The following is a 22,612-nucleotide window of genomic DNA, read 5'->3' as shown; positions in this document are numbered from 1 at the left end:
CTTGAAACTAAAACTCTAGAGAGTGCCTTTTTTCCTACACTGCGGGTACATACCTGTATGTGTAGGTGTATATATATATATATATATACTTGTGATAGAAAAATATATTTAAAAAAAATTCTCACATCAAAATACCAACGTTTCAAGGCCCACAGCCCCTTTATCGTGTGTGTGTGTGTGTGTGTGTGTGTGTGTGTGCGCGTGTGCGTGTGTATATGGAGTGTTCTAAATGAAAAAAAAAGGTATATATATTTAATTGCCATTATTTTAAATCACGCATTTCTTAGCAGTCACACCCAGTATTGGAACCCATGACCTGTTACACTGAAGGCAGGCACATTACTAATAGAGATATTTACTACTGCAAAGCAAGCCCGCACATTCTAACTATATGAAGCTACTTAGAATTGTCAGTTCAAAACTATTGTAACTAGGCAGATCTATGTAGAGTGCAGCCACATACTACATAGATCTGTTCAGTCACAATGCTGCTTATTTCTCTGCCAATTATTTTACAAGTGTCATAACCAAGATTAAAACCCACAACCTATTACAGTGGAAACAGACACCTTACTGATAGAGCTATTTGCTCCTGTTGTAATTGACGTAACGTCATATAGTTGGAATTCTCATACTTTTTATACAGGAGCAAATAGCGAGATAGCGGTGGCTATCAGTTAACTTAATTGAATGAACAACCGGGAGGAGAGGTGCCCCACTGTGAAGCAGGAGCCTGGCGGCAGCCGACTCCGTTGCCTCCCTCAGTAACGTCTAAGCCGTTGAATGTGTCCTGAAGCAAGTTCTTAGAAAAGGTGAAGATCCCTGGAATAAATATATTTAATTTACGTAATATACCTAATGTCAGAACAGAATAAAATAAAAGAGAATCAGATTAAGGGTATGTGTACACGAGCCTCATTTAAAATTGTACTACCACCATGCAAAATGTTTTTTTAAGGTGGACCCACATCCTAGCTGGGGTTCTTTGGGGCTACTACAAGCAGATTTTTTTTTACCAGAGCTCATGCCAGTAAATACATTTTCGTAACTAACATTAAATGGCTGTGGAGGCAGGGAGTGTGCAGGGGGATTACTCGTGAGCTGCAATGTCTCAATGACAGTTTGTGATTGGTTCTCATGCTCATGTCCAACCCCCAAACACTGTTTTTTGGCTGGGATTGTGAGTGAAATAGGGAACTATGGGAAAAACAGTTGCATGGTCCAGCCCCCGAGGACCTGGCTTGGGGGAGGAGCCACTCAAAGAACATATTTTCCTAGGTGATAATGTAGCTTTCATCTGTCTCTAATCCATTCCAATTTATTGCCATGCAAATGGAGGAAACACAGATATTCACAAAGCAACCACTGAAACCTATGAATAGGGTGAGCATAATTATATCTTATCACCGTTTTATGCCCTGTTATCCGTTTGATAATAATTTGTGTGAAAGTTGACATAACTTTATAAATTTCTTATACACTAAGTAGTTCTCAGTAGCCACCAGTCCCATAAAATGGATACCAGTCTTGGCTTCCTATAGTGCAGTGGTTCCCAAACTTTTTTGAATCATGGCCCCTAGAGTATCAGAAACTTTTTCATGGCACCCCTAGGTTAAAAGTTTCTTATTGAGAAATGTAGAAAGAAATATTAAATTAAGTAAATAGTGTTTATACTGTATGTCATCCTTAAGCACAGTCATGTGGCGAAGGACAGGATTTGTTTTGTTTGTTTGCATATTTTATTATTGGCAGCCACCTGCATTGGCTTTGCCTATTACATTGACCATAAATAATTTGACGTGGTTCTGGACCACCAATCCAAGGCACCAATGTAAGAGCCTCATAGCACCACAGAGAGCCACGGCACACAGTTTGAGAGCCACTGCTATTGCTATAGTGGTTTTTTATTCTAATTTCTAAACTGAAATTATAATTTTACAATGTTTATGTGAGCTACATTGTAATAATTGTAAGGCCTCACCTTTAGGTTGAGAATACAGATGGTATGGGTCATAGAAACCACAAGCTGCCATGGATACCGGAACTCTGTCTGTACTGTCTGTGCTGAGCAGCCGATGCGTATAAACTACTGTATACTCACACAGAATAATGTTACTAGAACAGTTCTTTACCTCCATGCAATTAAACAAGACATTTTTGCTCCTGTTCTCACCCAAAGTACAATGAGAGCTGGATGCCGAGAACGACGAGCAGAGAGGCAATTTTCCAAACGGTGTACACCGCTAATTAAGTGCAGAGGTTATCCAAGTATGAGATGGAAGCGGATATGAGAATAAGAAACTATGACTTCAGCTTTGAAATAAAAAGTGACACTAAGTTTCGTTTGAATTCAGATTATTACTGAGAAAATCCTTTAATGTTCTTATTGATGATGGGGGTCATTCCAACCCGATCGCACGCTGCACTTCTTCGCAGCCGTGCGATCGGTTCAGAACTGTGCATGCGCCGGCGCCACAGTGCACCGGCGCATGGCAGTCATTGTTGTCTAGCGATTGTCTCTGAGACAGAGGCGGTCGCTGGGCGGGAGGGGGCTGAACGGTGGCGTTTAGCCGCCGATTAGGGGGAGCGGTCAGGCCAACGCAGGCATGGCCGGACCATTAGGGGGGCGAGCCGCGGCGGCTGCGTGAGCGACGAGCAACTCCCGGCCAGCCGCAGGAGCTGCGCTGGCCGGGAGTTACTCCTCAAATACAAAAGCATCGCCTCTGTGCGATGCATTTGTATTTGTGCAGGGGGGGGGGGGGGCACAGACATGCTGAGTGTCTCCCTGCATGTCTGAGTTAAGGATCGTAGCTGTGCTAAACTTAGCAAAGCTACGATCAACCCGGAATGAGGGCCTACCAGCACCTTCAGCAAGAAGATTTTAAGACCCCCCACTCCTCAATGCACGCGTCACTCCTGGGAAAGTGGGCGTAGTCTCCCATTTTTATATTATCTCAAACTATAAATATATATATTATCACACGCCACTCTACACACACACACACACACACACACACACACACACACACACACACACACACACACACACACACACACACACACACACACACTTAGCAGTCTTACACATAATGTCCCCAGTATAGTGTCAGATTAACATACTTTCCAGTATAGTGTCAGATACACATAATATCCCCAGTATAGTGGCAGTTACACATAATGCCTGATAGTGCCCATAGTGCCAGAAACACATACTGCCCCCATAGTGCCAGATATACTGCCCCATAGTGCCAGATACACATACTGTCCCCATAGTGCCAGCTACACATACTGCCCCCTTGGACTTGCAATGTTATATGATATCAAACTATAAATATATATATATATATATATATATCACACACACACACCTCACCACACACCTCTACACACACCTCCACACACACACACACACACACACACACACACACACACACACACACTTAGCAGCCTTACACATAATGTCCCCAGTATAGTGTCAGATACACATAACTTTCCAGTATAGTGCCAGATACACATAATACCCCCAGTATAGTGCCAGATACACATAATACCCCCAGTATAGTGTCAGATACACATAATGTCCCCAGTATAGTACCAGATACACATAATGTCCACAGTATAGTGTCAGATACACATAATACCCCCAGTATAGTGTCAGATACACATAATGTCCCCAGTATAGTGCCAGATACACATAATGTCCCCAGTATAGTGGCAGTTACACATAATGCCTTCAATAGTGTCAGAAACACATAATGTCCCCAGTATAGTGCCAGTTACATGAAATGTCCCCAGTATAGTGCCAGATACACATAATGTCCACAGTATAGTGCCAGAAACACATAATGCCCCATTATAGTGCCATTTACATATAATGTTCCAGTATAGTGCCAGATACAGATTCTTCTGCAACAGTGCCAGATACACATACTGCTCCCATAGTGCCAGATACACATATGCTCACCGCTGGGTTCTGTTTCTGACCGCTGCAGGCATCTGCTGCAGCCACTGTGTCTAAGGGGAGGAGAGCGCAGCCCATGCCTCTCCTGACCCTCAGTCCGGTCTCTTTGGTTGTGGCAATCTCAAATATGGTGCTGGTTTATTAGCCAACCAAAGCTTGCTGTCTGGCAGCCAATTAGGAGCAACTGCTGCCGAACCATGAGCTCTAATTGGCTGACGATTCGGTGACTGATATGAGATGTCTGATGGCTGATGTGCCTCGAGCCGGCCCTGTCCATTCCTCTCTTAAACAGGGAAAATCATATTTAAAAAGATTTTCTTACCAGAAATGTGTTTATAATGTAAGTGCGCTGTCATGAAGTGACACAGAAAGCCCCAGAACCAGACCCCGTGGCTTACCCATCCGGAGGTTGACTCTGCACCTGTATTGTGAGTGGGAGGTTCACACTGGGTGAGACACTGTGTGAGACTTGTCTCCTGCCATGCTGGTCCCTCTATTCAGTCTCCTCTCCTGGTCTCTGCTGTTGGGGTTGGCATTACACATGCTGGCGTTCCTGCCAGAATGGGACTGTGGGTGCTGACATGTTGAAAGTGGTCAGCTGACCGCTAGCTGGCCAGTGGGGAGGCAGTTCAGGTTCTTCCTGCAATCCTGGCCTATCAGCTACCATAAGCCCCATAAGTAGTGTTTAGCAGCAGACAGCAAGTGCCAGCGCTTGGTGTAGTCGATGTGGATGGTAAATAATGAAAAAGTTGATTGTTTTTAACAAGATTTGTGTTGAACATATGTGTGTCGACCTTTGTCATGTTGACCTTTTGAACCTGTTGACCCCTTGAGTCCATCGATCTTTTACTTGTCGAGCTTTTAACCCTGCCGCCCTTTTGCATGTCGACCATTTGGGGTCGATCTATCAACCAGATACGGAATTCGCCCATACCAGCTAAACTGTGTTAGATAAATGATAGCTAGAAGCTGATTGGTGTATCCCCCCAAAATGAGGAAAGATCCAGTGGATATCTGCAAACTGCACATATGGCATGGAAAGCGATCTCAGACTTTGCGTACGGCACAACATATGCACACACACACGATTGGGATTTGAAGAGTAAGCAGTGCAATCCACCCGTTGATGGATCAGTCCATGAAATTGATGTTTCTGGGCAGCTATTGGGTGATGACCATGCAACTGGACAAAAGCGGATATGCCTGTTGTGGGACTTCTGTGCTTATTTGTATGGTGTGCGGATGGAAATGGGAATCCTATATCTGATGGGTGCTCCATTGGGTGTAAACCCCAATATTAATGATGATGACTGTGACTGAGGATGGAAAACATTGGATGGCATGACCTTGCGCATGAAGGCAGATGGAAAATCAGCATACATTAGCGGACACTGGCATTAGCATAAGATAGTAAGCCAACTGCTTTAGGCCATACGGATGAACAGCCACACATTCCTCCACTTCAGAGTCAGTCCCAAAGTGCTACCACCATTGGGGTAGTTCATTTTAGCCACATTTTACCCCTCTCGCTGTCAGACTGTAAGGGGGAATTCAATAAGGCATGGTAAATTACTGCGGATAATTAATCCCCCAGGGGATATCCAATTACCCCCGAAAGCCGTCACTATTGAGGAACTATTTTCACCTGCATGGAAGCAGGTGACAAAAATAAATCAATCAATGAATACCTCCCGGCCCCTCTGCTTCCCTGCACCCTTCCCCAGTGACTACTATGCTGCCGATCTGCTGATCGGCCAGAATGGCAGGACCCCCCACCCGGTGGCTGCAGAGAGGTACAGCCACAAGTGAAATGTAAATTAACCCCTCCCGCCCAGCCCCCTAGTGTGTACCTGGCGGCTGCCCAGATGAGCAGCCACTGGGGAAATCAAGGACAAAATGGCCATGATGCTCTGGTAGTGATGGTCCTATGTTCCGATGTTTCTTTTTTTTTTTTATAAAATAATTTTGGATAAGCTTTAAATACTGTATGTTCCTGATCTAATTCATTCATAAAAAACCTGACAGTTTCTGAGGTGTTTCAGTGGTTAAAGAAATCCACAAAACACGACTTGTCGGTGGTACTTGGGGTCTGGAGTTGAGAAGCCCTGGAATACAATAATAAAAAGAATAAAAATAAATATAATCAAACTGTCTGAGACGTGCATGTAGAACCCTATTTTACCACTGTTATCTGGCAGCTTTAGTGGGTTCTTTTACAAGAATAACACACAAATAATCTCCCACTGCAACTTTCAAGTCTGTGTTTGTATCTGTTCCTGCAGTGGTCACTAGTGGGTCAGTGGCGGTGCGATGGAGGAAACAAGGAGGCTGAAATAAGTTCCTGCGCATGTGCGCAAATGGTATTTATTGAGTACACACAAGAAATATAAGTAACTGGAGAAATGTAAATGTAAACGTATGATTCAGCATGGAAGCTGGTAGATTCTCTGAAATAAACAGTCACTTAGAGATAGTTCGGTCTGGGTACCCATGGTAACTAGGAGCAACCGATGACCGGTCTGGGAACCAATAGTGACTTGGAGTTACTGATGATCGGTCTGGGAACTAATGGAGACTTGGAACAGTTGACGATCAGCCTTGATGAACAGGAACAGATGACGGTCGGCCTGGAAACCGATGATGAACAGGAACAGATGACCATCGGCTTGGGAACAGATGGTGAACAGGAACTATCGATGGTTGGCCTAGGAGCCGATGGTAAACATGAACAAATGATTTTCGGCCTGGGAACCGGTGGTGACAACTTGGAATAAATGATGGTCAGCCTGGAAGCCGATGATGACTTGAAATGGAGCTTTACACAGATACTTGGCAATATCGATGATCGGCCTGGAAACCGATGGTAACTTGAAACAGGAGTTGTATAGGCAATTGGTAATGCAGATGATAGGCCTGGAAACCGATAGTAACTTGCAACAGGATTATACAGGCAATTGATAATGCAGATGATCGGCCTGGAAACCTATAGGAACTTGCAACAGGATTATTCACGCAATTGATAATGTAGATGATCGGCCTGGAAACCGATAGGAACTTGCCACAGAGCTACACAGTCAATAGGCAATGCTTGCATACAACAATAGAACCAGGTTAGGTTATTGCAGGAGACAGTTGAACTTTAAGCTGGATGCTTTAGCGCAGGTTGAATTAGTGATGTGCACCGGACATTTTTCGGGTTTTGTGTTTTGGTTTTGGATTCGGTTCTGCGGCCGTGTTTTGGATTCGGACGCGTTTTGGCAAAACCTCCCTGAAATTTTTTTGTCGGATTCGGGTGTGTTTTGGATTCGGGTGTTTGTTTTACAAAAAGCCCTCAAAAACAGCTTAAATCATAGAATTTGGGGGTCATTTTGATCCCATAGCATTATTAACCTCAATAACCATAATTTCCACTCATTTCCAGTCTATTCTGAACACCTCACACCTCACAATATTATTTCTAGTCCTAAAATTTGCACCGAGGTCGCTGGATGACTAAGCTAAGCGACCCAAGTGGCTGGCACAAACACCTGGCCCATCTAGGAGGGGCACTGCAGTTTCAGACAGGATGGCACTTAAAAAAATTGTCCCCAAACAGCACATGATGCAAAGAAAAAAAGAGGTGCACCAAGGTCGCTGGATGGCTAAGCTAAGCGACCCAAGTGGCCGACACAAACACCTGGCCCATCTAGGAGTGGCACTGCAGTGTCAGACAGGATGGCACTTAAAAAAATTGTCCCCAAACAGCACATGATGCAAAGAAAAAAAGAGGTGCACCAAGGTCTCTGGATGGCTAAGCTAAGCGACCCAAGTGGCCGACACAAACACCTGGCCCATCTAGGAGTGGCACTGCAGTGTCAGACAGGATGGCAGATTTAAAAAATAGTCCCCAAACAGCACATGATGCTAAAAAAAAGAGGTGCACCAAGGTCGCTGGATGGCTAAGCTAAGCAACACAAGTGGCCGACACAAACACCTGGCCCATCTAGGAGTGGCACTGCAGTGTCAGGCAGGATGGCACTTCAAAAAAATTGTCCCCAAACAGCACATGATGCAAAGAAAAATGAAAGAAAAAAGAGGTGCAAGATGGAATTGTCCTTGGGCCCTCCCACCCACCCTTATGTTGTATAAACAGGACATGCACACTTTAACGAACCCCTCATTTCAGCGACAGGGTCTGCCACACGACTGTGACTGAAATGACTGGTTGGTTTGGGCCCCCACCAAAAAAAGAAGCAATCAATCTCTCCTTGCACAAACTGGCTCTACAGAGGCAAGATGTCCACCTCATCATCATCCTCCGATTCCTCACCCCTTTCACTGTGTACATCCCCTTCCTCACAGATTATTAATTCGTCCCCACTGGAATCCACCATCTCAGGTCCCCGTGTACTTTCTGGAGGCAATTGCTGCTGGTGAATGTCTCCACGGAGGAATTGATTATAATTCATTTTGATGAACACCATCTTCTCCACATTTTCTGGAAGTAACCTCGTACGCCGATTGCTGACAAGGTGAGCGGCTGCACTAAACACTCTTTCGGAGTACAGACCGGAGGGAGGGTAACTTAGGTAGAATAAAGCCAGTTTGTGCAAGGGCCTCCAAATTGCCTCTTTTTCCTGCCAGTATACGTACGGACTGTCTGACGTGCCTACTTGGATGCGGTCACTCATATAATCCTCCACCATTCTTTCCATGGTGAGAGAATCATATGCAGTGACAGTAGACGACATGTCAGTAATCATTGGCAGGTCCTTCAGTCCGGACCAGATGTCAGCACTCGCTCCAGACTGCCCTGCATCACAGCCAGCGGGTGGGCTCGGAATTCTTAGCCTTTTCCTCGCACCCCCAGTGGCGGGAGAATGTGAAGGAGGAGATGTTGACGGGTCACGTTCCGCTTGACTTGACAATTTTCTCACCAGCAGGTCTTTGAACCTCTGCAGACTTGTGTCTGCCGGAAAGAGAGATACAACGTAGGTTTTAAATCTAGGATCGAGCACGGTGGCCAAAATGTAGTGCTCTGATTTCAACAGATTGACCACCCGTGAATCCTGGTTAAGCGAATTAAGGGCTCCATCCACAAGTCCCACATGCCTAGCGGAATCGCTCTGTTTTAGCTCCTCCTTCAATGTCTCCAGCTTCTTCTGCAAAAGCCTGATGAGGGGAATGACCTGACTCAGGCTGGCAGTGTCTGAACTGACTTCACGTGTGGCAAGTTCAAAGGGTTGCAGAACCTTGCACAACGTTGAAATCATTCTCCACTGCGCTTGAGTCAGGTGCATTCCCCTCCTTTGCCTATATCGTGGGCAGATGTATAGGCTTGAATGGCCTTTTGCTGCTCCTCCATCCTCTGAAGCATATAGAGGGTTGAATTCCACCTCGTTACCACCTTTTGCTTCAGATGATGGCAGGGCAGGTTCAGAAATGTTTGGTGGTGCTCCAGTCTTCTGTACGCGGTGCCTGAATGCCGAAAGTGGCCCGCAATTCTTCGGGCCACCGACAGCATCTCTTGCACGCCCCTGTCATTTTTTAAATAATTCTGCACCACCAAATTCAATGTATGTGCAAAACATGGGACGTGCTGGAATTTGCCCAGATGTAATGCACGCACAATATTGCTGGCATTGTCCGATGTCACAAATCCCCAGGAGAGTCCAATTGGGGTAAGCCATTCTGCGATGATCTTCCTCAGTTCCCGTAAAAGTTTGTCAGCTGTGTGCCTCTTATGGAAAGCGGTGATACAAAGCGTAGCCTGCCTAGGAACGAGTTGGCGTTTGCGAGATGCCGCTACTGGTGCCGCCGCTGCTGTTCTTGCTGCGGGAGGCAATACATCTAACCAGTGGGCTGTCACAGTCATATAGTCCTGAGTCTGCCCTGCTCCACTTGTCCACATGTCCGTGGTTAAGTGGACATTGGGTACAACTGCATTTTTTAGGACACTGGTGAGTCTTTTTCTGAGGTCTGTGTACATTTTCGGTATCGCCTGCCTAGAGAAATGGAACCTAGATGGTATTTGGTACCGGGGACACAGTACCTCAATCAAGTCTATAGTTGCCTCTGAATTAACGATGGATACCGGAACCACGTTTCTCACCGCCCAGGCTGCCAAGGCCTGAGTTATCTGCTTTGCAGCAGGATAACTGCTGTGATATTTCATCTTCCTCGCAAAGGACTGTTGGACAGTCAATTGCTTACTGGAAGTAGTACAAGTGGTCTTCCGACTTCCCCTCTGTGATGACGATCGACTCCCAGCAGCAACAACAGCAGCGCCAGCAGCAGTAGGCGTTACACTCAAGGATGCATCGGAGGAATCCCAGGCAGGAGAGGACTCATCAGACTTGACAGTGACATGGCCTGCAGGACTATTGGCTTTCCTAGGTAAGGAGGAAATTGACACTGAGGGAGTTGGTGGTGTGGTTTGCAGGAGCTTGGTTACAAGAGGAAGGGATTTAGTGGTCAGTGGACTGTTTCCGCTGTCACCCAAAGTTTTTGAACTTGTCACTGACTTATGATGAATGCGCTGCAGGTGACGTATAAGGGAGGATGTTCCGAGGTGGTTAACGTCCTTACCCCTACTTATTACAGCTTGACAAAGGCAACACACGGCTTGACACCTGTTGTCCGCATTTGTGTTGAAATAATTCCACACCGAAGAGGTGATTTTTTTTTGTATTTTGACCAGGCATGTCAATGGCCATATTCGTCCCACGGACAACAGGTGTCTCCCCGGGTGCCTGACTTAAACAAACCACCTCACCATCAGAATCCTCCTTGTCAATTTCCTCCCCAGCGCCAGCAACACCCATATCCTCATCCTGGTGTACTTCAACAGTGACATCTTCAATTTGACTATCAGGAACTGGACTGCGGGTGCTCCTTCCAGCACTTGCAGGGGGCGTGCAAATGGTGGAAGGCGCAAGCTCTTCCCGTCCAGTGTTGGGAAGGTCAGGCATCGCAACCGACACAATTGGACTCTCCTTGGGGATTTGTGATTTAGAAAAACGCACAGTTCTTTGCTGTGCTTTTGCCAGCTTAAGTCTTTTCATTTTTCTAGCGAGAGGATAAGTGCTTCCATCCTCATGTGAAGCTGAACCACTAGCCATGAACATAGGCCAGGGCCTCAGCCGTTCCTTGCCACTCCGTGTCGTAAATGGCATATTGGCAAGTTTACGCTTCTCCTCAGACGATTTTAATTTTGATTTTTGGGTCATTTTACTGAACTTTTGTTTTTTAGATTTTACATGCTCTCTACTATGACATTGGGCATCGGCCTTGGCAGACGACGTTGATGGCATTTCATCATCTCGGCCATGACTAGTGGCAGCAGCTTCAGCACGAGGTGGAAGTGGATCTTGATCTTTCCCTATTTTAACCTCCACATTTTTGTTCTCCATTTTTTAATGTGTGGAATTATATGCCAGTATCAATAGCAATGGCCTACTACTATATTTACTGCGCACAACTGAAATTCACCACAGGTATGGATGGATAGTATACTTGACGACACAGAGGTAGGTACAGCAGTGGCCTACCGTACTGCTATATATAGTATACTGGTGGTCACTGTGTCAGCAAACTGCAAAACTAAAATGCACCACAGGTATAGAATGTAGATGGATAGTATACTTAATGGATGACGACACAGAGGTAGGTACAGCAGTGGCCTACCGTACTGCTATATATAGTATACTGGTGGTCACTGTGTCAGCAAACTGCAAAATGAAAATGCACCACAGGTATAGAATGTAGATGGATAGTATACTTAATGGATGACGACACAGAGGTAGGTACAGCAGTGGCCTACCGTACTGCTATATATAGTATACTGGTGGTCACTGTGTCAGCAAACTGCAAAACTAAAATGCACCACAGGTATAGAATGTAGATGGATAGTATACTTAATGGATGATGACACAGAGGTAGGTACAGCAGTGGCCTACCGTACTGCTATATATAGTATACTGGTGGTCACTGTGTCAGCAAACTGCAAAACTAAAATGCACCACAGGTATAGAATGTAGATGGATAGTATACTTAATGGATGACGACACAGAGGTAGGTACAGCAGTGGCCTACCGTACTGCTATATATAGTATACTGGTGGTCACTGTGTCAGCAAACTGCAAAACTAAAATGCACCACAGGTATAGAATGTAGATGGATAGTATACTTAATGGATGACGACACAGAGGTAGGTACAGCAGTGGCCTACCGTACTGCTATATATAGTATACTGGTGGTCACTGTGTCAGCAAACTGCAAAACTAAAATGCACCACAGGTATAGAATGTAGATGGATAGTATACTTAATGGATGACGACACAGAGGTAGGTACAGCAGTGGCCTACCGTACTGCTATATATAGTATACTGGTGGTCACTGTGTCAGCAAACTGCAAAACTAAAATGCACCACAGGTATAGAATGTAGATGGATAGTATACTTAATGGATGACGACACAGAGGTAGGTACAGCAGTGGCCTACCGTACTGCTATATATAGTATACTGGTGGTCACTGTGTCAGCAAACTGCAAAACTAAAATGCACCACAGGTATAGAATGTAGATGGATAGTATACTTAATGAATGACGACACTTAGGTAGGTACAGCAGTGGCCTACCGTACTGCTATATATAGTATACTGGTGGTCACTGTGTCAGCAAACTGCAAAACTAAAATGCACCACAGGTATAGAATGTAGATGGATAGTATACTTAATGAATGACGACACTTAGGTAGGTACAGCAGTGGCCTACCGTACTGCTATATATAGTATACTGGTGGTCACTGTGTCAGCAAACTGCAAAACTAAAATGTACCACAGGTATAGAATGTAGATGGATAGTATACTTAATGAATGACGACACAGAGGTAGGTACAGCAGTGGCCTACCGTACTGCTATATATAGTATACTGGTGGTCACTGTGTCAGCAAACTGCAAAACTAAAATGCACCACAGGTATAGAATGTAGATGGATAGTATACTTAATGAATGACGACACTTAGGTAGGTACAGCAGTGGCCTACCGTACTGCTATATATAGTATACTGGTGGTCACTGTGTCAGCAAACTGCAAAACTAAAATGCACCACAGGTATAGAATGTAGATGGATAGTATACTTAATGAATGACGACACTTAGGTAGGTACAGCAGTGGCCTACCGTACTGCTATATATAGTATACTGGTGGTCACTGTGTCAGCAAACTGCAAAACTAAAATGTACCACAGGTATAGAATGTAGATGGATAGTATACTTAATGAATGACGACACAGAGGTAGGTACAGCAGTGGCCTACCGTACTGCTATATATAGTATACTGGTGGTCACTGTGTCAGCAAACTGCAAAACTAAAATGCACCACAGGTATAGAATATAGATGGATAGTATACTTAATGAATGACGACACAGAGGTAGGTACAGCAGTGGCCTACCGTACTGCTATATACAGTATACTGGTGGTCATTGTGTCAGCAAACTGCAAAACTAAAATGCACCACAGGTATAGAATGTAGATGGATAGAATACTTAATGACGACACAGAGGTAGGCACAGCAGTGGCCTTCCGTATCGTACTGCTATATATAGTATACTGGTGGTCACTGTGTCAGCAAAACTCTGCACTGTACTCCTCCTATATAATATTAATTATACTGGTGGTCCCCAGTCCCCACAATAAAGCAGCACACTGAGCACAGATATGGAGTGTTTTTCAGGCAGACAACGTATACTGGTGGTCACTGTCAGCAAAACTCTGCACTGTACGCCTGCTATATAATACAGCTGCTCCCCAGTCCCCACAATTAAGCAGTGTGAGCACTCAGCACAGATATATGCAGCACACTGAGCACAGATATGGTATGGAGCGTTTTTTTCAGGCAGAGAACGGATAAAAACTGGTGGTTTCTTATCAGCAAAACTCTGCACTGTACTCCTCCTAACAGCTGCTCCCCAGTCCTCCCCACAATTAAGCAATAAAGCAATCAAGTTCAACAATAAACGGAGAGGACGCCAGCCACGTCCTCTCAATATCATCTCCAATGTACAAGTGAAAATGGCGGCGACGCGCGGCTGCTTATATAGAATCCGAATCTCGCGAGAATCCGACAGCGGGATGATGACGTTCGGGCGCGCTCGGGTTAGCCGAGCAAGGCGAGAAGGTTCGAACCTGCCTCGGACCCGTTTAAAAAGGGTGAAGTTCGGGGGGGTTCGGTTTCCGAGAAACCGAACCCGCTCATCTCTAATCAAAATATAAAAGTAGAAGAAACAACTAAAATAATGATTTTTGAAATGTCTGATTTTGGGGCTAACCTGTAATGCTGCCTTCCATACCAGTGGTACCGCCCGTCACATGTGATCACGTTTCACATGTAGTAAGTAATGAGTGCCTGTAGATGTGGGCCGATATGGGCTCAGTGGGACCACCCAGTTCCATTTCCTTACCCAGGGATTCCCAAACTCGGTCCTCAAGGCACCCTAACAGTCCAGGAATTAAGGATATCTTTGCTTGGCACAGATGTTATTATAGAACTGACTGAGGTACTAATTAAGCCACCTGTGTTTCTGCATACATATCATGTGTTTAAGCATGGGTATCCTTAAAACCTGGTCTGTTAGGGTGCCTTGAGATTGGGAATCACTGCCCTTACCCGTTTACACACCATACCTTATGCTAATAATAGAATGCACTGATGTATTTATAAAGACTGCAGTGTGCGCAGTGCACACGGGCCCCCGGTGTCGAGGCGGACCCACACCACACTTCCTGCAAGCCTTATTTTTCAACACTTACCCGACAAAGTGCCTAATTCAGATCTGATCGCAGCAGCAAATTTGTTAGCAAGTGGACAAAACCACTGCACTTATATCTGCCCACCCCCTGCAGTGCACATGGTTTTGCCCATTAGCTAACAAATTTGCTGCTGCGATCAGATCTGATTTATCCCCCAGAGTCCCATGTCTCAGTAGCAGTGCTGCAGAAATCACTGGGAAAATGGCATGGTAGCCATTTTCCTGAAGGTTTTGTGCATGTGCTGGAAGAACAACACTGGGAAAATGGGCGCGGCCCCATTTTCCCAGAGATCAGCGCATGCACACTAGACTGTGGGACAGCGGTAAGGTCCCCTAGTGACCCTAGTGCCACGAGTCAAGAGCTTGCCAGCTAGAGAGGAGGAGGCAGAGAAGGAGACTGCGCACAGTCCTCCTCCTCCTCTCTTCAGACGCCCCTGATAGCATGTATTTGTTGAAAGTGTTTTAGGGGGTTTATTGCAAATTACAATATTTGTAAACATGTTCAACAAGCCACTACCACTTTATAAAGTAACATATATATTAGTAACTTCAGCTACAAGGTACGCCGCTAACCAGGCTCACAAAGCGGATTCTACATTGCCCATAAAGCATTGTACGGTACTTGAAACACCTCAATATTAATTTCACAAGACTTTCAATTACTGAGTTTGGTTTGCAGAAGACCCAAAATATTGTAGTATTTTCAGCCATCGAAGCTGCTCCTCTGGTCATCTACCTTCAGTATTAAAAACTAAAAATTCTTCATGATTTGCTTTGATTTTAGCATGAAACATGGTTGTACTGATGCCATCGCTATTATCCCTTATTATAAAGTAAGCGCCCTTTATGTGCAAAGAATTCAGTGGGCTTCTGCTAACTTAAATGGCCCCAGTATTGCTACAAAGAGCCAACCCAACTGATTGATGTAGAAAGAAGGTCTTAAGAAATTGTTCCAGATTCTGAAATAAAATATCTGTTCTGATAAGTCTTTTTTTTTTTCTCCAAACATGTGAACTCTTAACTTCAGATAAGGGCTATTAATGACAAATCTCAAATTATAAATGAATGTATCTGTCCAAGTCTAAAGAATCAGATACTCAATTCTTATAATCTGTGCTCGGCTATACTCAGACATCACAAGCCGATTTGACCTATAAGTGACATTATCTATCTGCGTAGACTTTCTGAACATACAGTATGTGAAAACCTTTGTACTTTTTTTTTTCATATCCCATTTGTAATTTGCAGGTCTGGCATTGGCAGCCAAAACAAAATAAGCTGTAAATACATTATAGGGAATATGGGTTTAGACGGGATACAAAACTAAGCCATATTTTGTCGTAAAAATGTCACAGCACTAAAACTTAAACAAATAATACCGTACTGTATTACCTATTAGTGGCTTGTGTCAAGACGCATTAAAACATAGTTCATGATTTTTAATGCCGTGTTTAACTAACATTACATTTAACATGACTATGAACTGTGAAAATAAATGACTGATTATTCGCTCATTGCTCACAAAGTATATATATATAAATTTCTGTGTTTGAAACAACTTTTTACGCACAGATCTTTAAAAAATTTAATAACTCAGAACAGATGTTAGATTTTGTGGACTAATGGAGGTTGTTGAATTGCCTTGTTCTTTAAGTTTTTACCGAAGAGCATTAGATAATAGTGTAATAGATTTATAATGCTGAGTTTTTAAGAGCTTGTGGCTTAAATGGGTTTTCAAGTGTTGCAAGTTTTGTCTGTCTTGAAATTAATAGGGATTTTTTTTTCTTCCCTTTTTGGCTTCACTTGAGATATTTTCAATAAATTTGGGCAATTACATGAGTGCGCAGCACTGCAAGTAGGATACTTGGTAACATGTAGAACTTATTCCGAAATTACAATATGGATATACACTATAAAGATGTGCCCTGCAAAGGGTCAGATAGATTTATCTATATAATAATTCTCTAAGGGCTGTTCTGTCTCCAATATGCATGCACAGTGGGAGCTAGGGTGTGCACCCTAGTTGCTGTCTCTGCTAGGGAGATGGGACAGACCCTAGTCTAAAAGCCTCCATACATCTGCGATGGATTCCCGATCACCTAACACCTGGGTCGAGGATTTGTAGATTTTGAACAAAAGCGAATTTCCCCAATTTCCTGATGGAACGCCATCATCGACGGTCACTGATCTGTGTTTTTGTTGGATCAGTAAAACAGATTGAATTGGGGCCCTTAACAGGAGAGGACTCATTTGAGGAATGTACCAATGCCACAGGGAGCACTTTTAGTATGAGGATGGATGGATTGCGCAGTGATGGGGGGCAGAGAGGGTGGGTGGGTTGGCGGGACAGAGCAGGGGTGGGGTAGACAGAGTGGGAGTAAAGGGCGTGGCAGCTTGGGACAGAGCAGGGGGGCAGGGCCAGGGAGGGACATGTATGAGTCAGTGGCAAACGCAGGATTTCTGGAGGGGGGTTTCCAAATACAAACCACAATTTTCCTCTCTGCGGAACAATGGAGTAAGTGCAGGAGTCTAGGTGAGCGGTAGAAGAACATAGTAACAACCCTAAACATTGGTCTTTTTATATACTGGAAACTGTACAGTATAGGCTGTATCAAACATATTTAAATAATATAAATAAGTGGTCAGGAAAAAGTTAAACATCCCATAATGAATAAATACACAAACATAATAGAACCAGAACTGCACTTTCCAAACACACATTCTCCCACCTCATGGTAAGGCTCCTGTCTCTTATTCCTGGTAGCTACTCTCTGGTCCAGAGCACGGATCTAGACCACACACACACACACAGCAAACTTGGTAGAAGAAGCTGCTACCACTGGGCATGTGCAGCAGTTCTCCTCTGTCCCTTAAACTGCACGATGTGGCGGCAGCACTAGTAACTGTATTAGACATCATTGCTATTGTGGTCGTAATTTGAGCCACTTGCCAAGAGAAGGGGGGGTTCCGGGCAACCGGAACCCCCCCTGCGTTTGCCTATGTGAGTGGCTGGTTTAGGGCTAATGCTAAAGTGGGAAATCTGTGACCAGCATAGTGTTTGACTGAGGTAAGTTATTTAAAGGAACATATAGATCAGGGTGTGGTTTCTGGATCTTCAGTAAAAAGATAGACAGTCAGTAGGTCGACCCCAAATGTTCGACAAGGTTAAAAGGTAGACAGTATAAAAGATCGACATACAAAATGTTGACAGGGTCAAATGGTCGATACAAAAAATGGTTGACACAAAAATAGTTGACTGAGTTTGTTTTTGGTGTCATTTTGTATGATTCACTATATCAAATTTGTGAAAATGTGTATCCTCGTGGGCTCACTTCGCTTTCCATGCTTCGGGCAAGGTTTCTCTCTGCGCTCAGCTCAGGTTACTATTCCCAGTTGTAGTCAACGTGGATGGTAAATGATGAAAAAGTAGAAAAAAAATACAAAAAATAAAAATAAAACTTGTCGACAATTTGTGTGTCGGCCATTGCCATGTCGACCTTTTCAACCTGTCGACCTTTGGACCCTGTTGACCTTTTGACCCTGTTGACCCTGTGGGTTCGACCTGTTGACTGTCTATCTTATTACAGTAGCTCTATCAACTGGATACCTATAAATCAAGTAGAAATGCTTTACATATTGTTCACGTAACAAGAATACAGTTTTATCCTTGGCCACCATAAGGAAACATATTAAGCCAAAAGTTGACTAAGCTAAAGATAGCTTCCACAGATGTTTATTCTGGTATTTCATACTACTCATATACAGGTTGAGTATCCCATATCCAAATATCCCGAAATACGGAATATTCCGAAATACGGACTTTTTTGAGTGAGAGTGAGATAGTGAAACCTTTGTTTTCTGATGGCTCAATGTACACAAACTTTGTTTAATGCACAAATTATAAAAAATATTGTATTAATTGACCTTCAGGCTGTGTGTATAAGGTGTATATGAAACATAAATAAATTGTGTGAATGTATACACACTTTGTTTAATGCACAAAGTTAATAAAAATATTGGCTAAAATGACCTTCAGACTGTGTGTATAAGGTGTATATGATACATAAATGCATTCTGTGCTTAGATTTAGGTCCCATCACTATGATATCTCATTATGGTATGCAATTATTCCAAAATACGGAAAAATCCGATATCCAAAATACTTCTGGTTCCAAGCATTTTGGATAAGGGATACTCAACCTGTATTACATATTGTACTAGTACATATAAGAATATTGGAAGTCACTAAGAAGTCCTATCGTTATGTAAAGGAAAAGGCTGTGAGTAGACTATATACATATACAGTACAGTACTTCACATTATAGGGTGTATTATTTTTTTCTAAAATATGAATAGTAATTTTATGACACAAAAAAATCACCATAGTATTTGATGACTTAGCAATACCTTCCACGATGATTTATTAGCTAGCTGTTCATGCCAGTCATGTATTATGTAATGCATTTTACAATATATAAAAAATATATAATTGTTGTTCATATATAAAAATAATACATGACTTCTCCCAATCAATTTTACCAAAATGTTTCTTATTAAAATTTTCTTCATTTTCAAGGCATCATAATCGATAATTATAAGGCCGACACATTTTATTAATTTATTAAAGTCCCATTAATTCACCTTTGGGAATTATGCAAACTTCCTAATGAGCAGGGCTGCTTTGCCATTATAATTTTATTTTATAAGGATGATGTTTACTGTGAGACTGGGCTGGCTTACATTATTATCCACCCCGGCTCTGGACTATATAGCAAGCAGTATCCATGTGTACTGCTCTTATTGTTCTTGTTTTCCATTCTTAAAGGGGTCTATTTACTAAACCTTGGATGGAGATAAAGGGGTCTATTCATGAAGCAGTGAAAAGGGTGGATAAGTGAGCCAGTGGAGAAGTTGCCCATGGCAACCAATCAGCATTGAAGTAACATTTGTAATTTGCATACTATACAATTGTATGGATCAGCTGATTGGTTGCTTCTCCAACGTCTCCACAGGTTCACTGCTTCATGAATAGACCCTAAAGTACAAACCAATCAGCTCCTAACTGTCATTTTTAAAATCCAGGCTGTGACATTGTAGTTAGGAGCTGATTGGCTGGTACTTTATCTTAGGCCACTTTATCTCCATCCCAGGCTTAGTAAAAACACCCCTTAGAGAGGACATCAGTTCATACAGACTTTACTAAGATTAGGACAGCCCTATAGCATGGTAGACAGCATTGCTCACAGTACTGAGGTCATGAGATCAATTCCTAAGCAAGGCCCTATCTGATTGGAGTTTGCATGTTCTCCTGGAGATAATGTGGATTCCCTCTGGGTACTCCAGTTTCCTCACACACTTCAAAGACATTCGCGGGATTTAATGCATCCAAGATCGCCGGATGTGCGGGATACCGGCCGATTCGGACGTTTTTTTAAAGAGGCAATCACTTACAAGGTAAAACCATGTCTTGCAAGTGATTGCCCCTTTAAAATAAAAGTCAGAGATTGGCCGACACCTCGCGAACTAAGACGCCATTACATCCCACCCATTCTGTTAACTTTATTGACGGCTGACTCAAATGTGCCATAGTCTGTGTTACAGAAATGAAACTATAATGAAATGAGGAAATGAGACATGGTCTGATTTGAAAGACCGATATTCTTTTTGTACAGTGCTGCATATACTGTAGGGCTGACCCCGCCACCGAACCCATGATGCCATGACTAGGAAGGAGAGCACTGTCCTTGGATGCTCCGAGCCGCTGCACGTGCTGCAGAGTGCGTGCCAGAGTATTCCTTGGACGATCCGGGTGACTCTAAAGCTGCGCTACTGGTGGCGCTATATAAGCAGTAATAAAAATAATATACAATTATTTAAAAATCAGTGTGATACATTTGAATGTCAACATTTCTAACAATGACATAAAATAATAATGTAGTAATAATATAATAATGATGATAATAATATTAATATAATAATGCTAATAATAATAATAATATTCATTATAATAATAAAAATATAGGGAATGTAGCTAAACTACACTTCACGTCACAACTTTTATAAATGTCTCAATTGTTGAATAAATTGAATACAAAAGCGATGAGAAATTTTTCATACATCATTCTTTCCCCTGAAGTTGCAGACACCAATTAAAAAATATGGCAAACCCATGCATTTGCTTGAGATAATGTTTTCTAAGAGTCTAATTTGGGCACAACAGTGTTTAATGTAAAATGTGATTCTCATCCCTCTTCTCTATGAGACAGTCACCAGTAATACATCTTTTGGCAGTGTCAGGCTAATCTAGGTCATCCCTATTGTCAACCTCCTTAAATAGTACCTGTCCTTAGTTATAATTTATGTTAAAAAGACATTACTGTAAGCTTTTAATAGGATGAAGAATTAAACATTACACCGTTATCTGGGGATGATATATTTTATAATATGAATGGGAAACACAAGACACGTTTAATTAGTTTTGCAACAGTCAAATTGGCCTATGGTGGATACTCTTGCTCTCTAATGCCGTCTCAAAAGAAATTGAATGCTCTGTGTCGCTATTAATATTTTTTTTTTTTGCTGGTTATCAACTTGACCCGCCACTGTAATATTCATCAAGTATAAACTGCTCTGTAGACTTAATTAAACCACATCCCAAACCTGCACTGCAGTAAGATGAGGGTTATTTAAAGATCAAAGCGCTATCTCACATAGTTTTATTGTGGAACGCAGACACTAACATTACTTACTTTGTTTCATATCATTATCTAAAATCACTAAACCCCGTTGGGTACAGTTATTAGATGAGGATGTGTATTGTTGTTTATTAGGACTTTCATATGAAATTCCTATAGCAATGGTGCAGCAACCATGGCCGGCTCCAGGAAAGCGGAACAATTGTGTTTTGTCAATCTCAGGAATAGTAACGGTATACTGTACGTTGTTGTTTTTTAAACAGTCAAAATGTATTACTAATGGGGAAAGTGGGTACAACTGACAAGGGCCTGTTAATCAGGGCCAGCTGTTAAGAGTTGAGTATAGTATTTTACATGCTTTTTTTTCCAAAGCAAGGTCATTGGGAACAGTGATGGGCCCGGGTCCTTTGGGGTCGTTATCAAATCGGGTAATTGTTGTCACACCCCTTGCAAAAAAACAACAACAGGAAAGCACCAAAAGGTAAGCACATCTGTGCCGCTGCTCTGGAGGGGTAGGGTAAATCCAGGCCCCTCCAACACACCTGTTCCCGGAGGGGGTATGGCCATGACTCATGGATTTGGCCACGGTCCCTCAGTATCACCAAGTTGTCTCAATGGCCCACAAAGACTTTTGATTCCTACAGAGGACAGATGACTGACACACAAAACACACACATACATAACCAGTGTCAGACTGGGGCAGTAAGGGCCCACTGGGGGATTGCAATGGTAGGTCCCATGCTTAGGGGCATGGTCAGCAACCACAGAGGCTTGGCTAAGTATTAGAAGATGCATGGTCTGTAACATAGTAACATAGTATCTGAGGTTGAAAAAAGACAATTGTCCATCGAGTTCAACCTATTTGTGGTCTCCTATGTATGATGATTTGACTAAAATTTCTGACTGATGCTGCTGTCAGCCGTTGCATTTTATCCCTATTTATAGTAACTATAATGCATGACTATGCACCATACCCCTGGATATCCTTATCCATTAGGAATTTATCTAACCCATTCTTAAAGGTGTTGACAGATTCTGCCATTACAACTCCCTCGGGCAGGGAATTCCAAACACGTATTGTCCTTACCGTGAAAAAGCCTTTACGCCGTATTGTGCGGAATCTCATCTCCTCTAACCTGAGCGAGTGTCCACGAGTTCTCTGTGTT

The sequence above is a fragment of the Pseudophryne corroboree genome, chromosome 9 (assembly GCF_028390025.1).
Source record: "Pseudophryne corroboree isolate aPseCor3 chromosome 9, aPseCor3.hap2, whole genome shotgun sequence".
Lineage (NCBI taxonomy): Eukaryota > Metazoa > Chordata > Amphibia > Anura > Myobatrachidae > Pseudophryne > Pseudophryne corroboree.
Note: the sequence above shows the minus strand (reverse complement) of the source record.